Raw genomic sequence first — 4,111 nt, forward strand, 5'->3', positions numbered from 1 at the left:
GGGGCACAGTCCCCTAGTGTTCTTAATGTACACAATCACTATGCTCTCTAACAAATTCACAGAAAAATGATAAATGATTAAAAACAACATAGCATCCATGGTTTATCACTTTTCAAAAAACAATTACTTCATATCTGAGCTCTCAGTTCTCATCCTCAGAAGACACATTCACAACACTTTCAAAGGATGAGCCTGGGAACTTAAATTTATTACTTTGCTAGATAGTAAAAACTGTGGATTTAAAACATTGAGGCTGTGTCTAGACTGGCCGCCTGAATTTCCGCAAGAACACTGACGATCTCATGTAAGATTGCCAGTGTTCTTGCGGAAATGCTATGCTGCTCCCATTCAGGCAAAAGCCCTCTTGTGCAAATGCTTTTGTGCAAGAGGGTCAGTGTAGACAACGTGGTATTGTTTTGCGCAAAAAAGCCCCGATCGCGAAAATGGCGATCGGGGCTTTTTTGCGGAAAAGTGTCCGTGCCAATCTAGATGCTCTTTTCCGCAAATGCTTTTAACGGAAAAACTTTTCCGTTAAAAGCATTTGCGGAAAATCATGCCAGTCTGGACATAGCCTGAATGTATGGTTTGTGACAGCAATTTTAACCCACTAATCCTCCTTTTTATCCTATGACCGCAAAGGTGCTAGTTGGCCACTTTATCTTGAATAATCTCTTCCATTATATGTTAACTACTTGTGTTAAACTAACCATTCCATCTTGGTTGTGACACTATGACCTGAAGAACAGCACTCTGTAGTTCAAAAGTTTGTGCCTCTCACCAACAGAAGATGGTCCAATAAAAGTTATTACTTCAACTGCCTTATTACTTTAATATCCTGGGACCAACATGGCTACAACAACACTGGTCTGTTTTGACATTTCTGATTTTTTAAAAATTTAGAATGAAACAATTTGCTGAAATCAACATGAATCAATGAAATATGTTGGCGAGCCTAAATCTGTATTCTTTGATTTCAAAAAGTTTCATCTGAAAATTATCACCCAGTATAGTCAGAGACCACACTATGGATTGTGGAACAGCCTTTAGTAAGCCAAGCTGATTGGAGTAGAAAATTTGCCCAGTACTCTGTTTTGCTTGCATGCATGCATATCTGAAGAAGCACACAGAGGCTAGGTCTAGACAGAGGGGCTATTTCAAGATACTGGAAGTATCCCAAAGTAGCAATTTCATATCTTTAAATGTGCCTGTTATTTTGAAATATATTTTGAAATAACGGGCGTGCTATTTCATTGTCCCTGTAACCCTCATTCCACATTAAGGTTACATCTACACTACAGCGTTAATTCGAGTTAACTTAATTTGAAATAGTTAATTCCAATTAAGCTAATTCAAATTAACGCATCCACACACAAAACCTATTTTGCAATAGCATTTTGCTATTTCAAAATAGCGCGTACACACTGAGTCGACCCTGAACCGAAGTTAAGGCTGGCCGGAACCAGTGCCGGCAGGGCATCAGGTTAGAACTTAGTGTGTGGGGCTACTGCCTGAGGCTAACTGAGCTCCGTGCTTAAAGGGACCCTACCCCCACTCCCGACAGACAGTTCTCAGGGTTTCCCGCTTCCTTGTCTACCTTCTGTCTTGGAGTGCCCTGAGCGCCCACACTCAGAACACCACAGCACTCAGCCACCACATGGAGCCAGAGCTGCCCCTAGGCATGCCAGTGCATCTCGTGGGGTCGTTGCCATCAGCCCAGCTGCACTTGCTGCAGGCTGCCATCCAGGGGGTCCATTGGGGGGCTGTCAGGATCCAGGAGGCCCTGAGGGAGAGCATCCACCCCTCAGAGCCCTCAGAGCCTCCCCGGTCCTCTCCACTGGGGGCTCATGCCCCATTCCTCCCTCACGTCCTTCCACTTACCCCTCCCTAGCCCCTCTTCCTGATGTCAAATAAAAGACATGTATGTTCAAAAATAGAAACTGAGTTTATTGAACAAAACTGGGGGGGGGGGGGAGAAATGAACCTCTGGGGAGACTGGGAAAAGGAGGTGGGAGAGAGGAAGAGAGAGGGTGGGAGAGGGGAGGGGGAAACCTTGGAGGAGGGAGCTGGAAGGGAGAAGCAAGGGGAAGAAGGGGAAGAAGGGGGAAGCTCAGGGCTCCGGGTTAGCGGTCTTGCCGGACCAACTTGACTTTCATGCTAGCCTGCTCCTGGGTTCGCATGTGGCCTTTGGTGGCCAGGCTGGCAGCTATCCTGCCATACACGGTTCCATTCCTCCGTCTAGTGAGGAGATCATGGACGTTGGGGGCATCCCCCCAAAGCTGAATAAGGTCCATGATCTCCACCCTGGACCAGGAAGGAGCCCGCCTTCTCCAGCCCCTGTCAGGCTCCTGGGAGCTGGCAGACTGCTCCTGGGGAGTGGTGGAGGGCTGGCTGCCAGTGGCTTGCTGGCTCATGTTTTGGGGCCAGTGGGTCAAGGGCCCCGGTGGCCACTGCTGGCTCTGGGCTGGCAGGCTTGGTGTGGCCAGGGTCTACCCCTTTAATGGCTCTGGGGCTGGGGGAGAGGAGAGTAAGCTTTTCTGGTTGTGCCCAGAGTGGCCACCAGGGCTCCCTGGGAAGGACTGGAGGCCTCCTATTTCGAATTAAGTGTCTACACGGCACTTAATTCGAAATAGCTATTTAGAATTTGGCATTACTCCTCGTAGAATGAGGATTACCAAATTCAAATTAAGCGCTCTGCTATTTCAAATTAATTTTGAAATAGCGGTTTGCATGTATAGACGCTATTAAAGTTAATTCGAAATAACGCCTGTTATTTCAAATAACTTTGCAGTGTAGACATACCCTAAGGGACTTGTTGGAATAGCGTTTTATTGCAAAATAACCACTTTCCATTCCACTGTAGTTTCTGGAGGGTGTTAAAACGAAGCTAGTAAAGTGAGATATTTTAAAAATCAGCAGGTTCAGATAACATGCATTCAAAGTTTTAAAAGAGCTGGCCAAGTAGCTCACTGACCTGTTAAAATTGATCTTCAATAAGCACTGGAGCACTGAGGAAGTTCCTGAAGACTTAAAAAAAAAGCAAATGTGCCTTTTTTAATGGGTAAACAGATTGACCGGGGTAACTGGAATCCTGCCAGCCTGACATTGACCCTAGGCAAGATAATGGAGTGGTTGATATACTATTTAATAAATTAAAGGAGATTAATGTAATTAATGCAAATCAACATGGGTCTATGGAAAAGAGATTCCATCAAACTTATCCAATATCTTTTTTGGTGAGATTACAAGTTTGGTTGATAAATGTAAGTGTGTTGATGTGTAATATGCTTAGACTTCTATAAAGCATTTGATCTGGTATTACATTACATTTTGATTAAAAACACAATGATATAAAATTGACATGAAACATATAAAACTGATTAAAAACTGGCTAACTGATAGGTCTCAAAATGTCATTGTACATGGGGAATCATCATGAAATAGGTATGTTTTTAATTGGATACCACTGGGACTGGTTCTGGGATATGCTTGTCTAACATATTTGTTATGACCTAGAAGAAAACATATCATCATTAATCAAGTGTCTTAAAAGCTGGCTAAGTGATAGATCTCAAACTGTAATTATAAACAGGGAGAAAATATAAATAACGAGGAAGACAGGTCACTGATTCAGAGCAATCTGAGTGCAAGCAAAACCAGGTGTTTTCATATGGCTAGGTGCAAATGCACACACCTAGGAACAAAGAATGTAGACTATACTACAGGATAGCGGGCTCCATACTGGGAAGCAGTAACTCTGAAAAAGATTTGGCCGTCATGACGAACAATCAGCTGGATATGAGCTCCCAGTGCGATACTTTGGCCGAGAGAACTAATGTGATCATAGGGTACGTAAGCAGGGGAATCTCAAGTAGGAGCAGAGAGGTTATTTTAGCTCAGTATTTGGCCTACAGTATCCTGTCCTGGTGCCCGTAACTCAGTGAGGAAGTTGATGAATTGGAGAGTGTTCAAACAGGAGCCACAAAGATGAGTAAAGGAGTGGAAAGCATGGTGGGTAGTCACTGAGCTCCTGAAGTCTCGTTATTTGGTTTAATACAGAGGAAGTAAAGGGGTGATTTGATTGCAATCTACATGGGGAACAAATACTGGGATC

This window comes from Pelodiscus sinensis, chromosome 1 (assembly GCF_052426305.1).
Source record: "Pelodiscus sinensis isolate ZL-2025 chromosome 1, ASM5242630v1, whole genome shotgun sequence".
Taxonomy (NCBI): Eukaryota; Metazoa; Chordata; order Testudines; family Trionychidae; genus Pelodiscus; species Pelodiscus sinensis.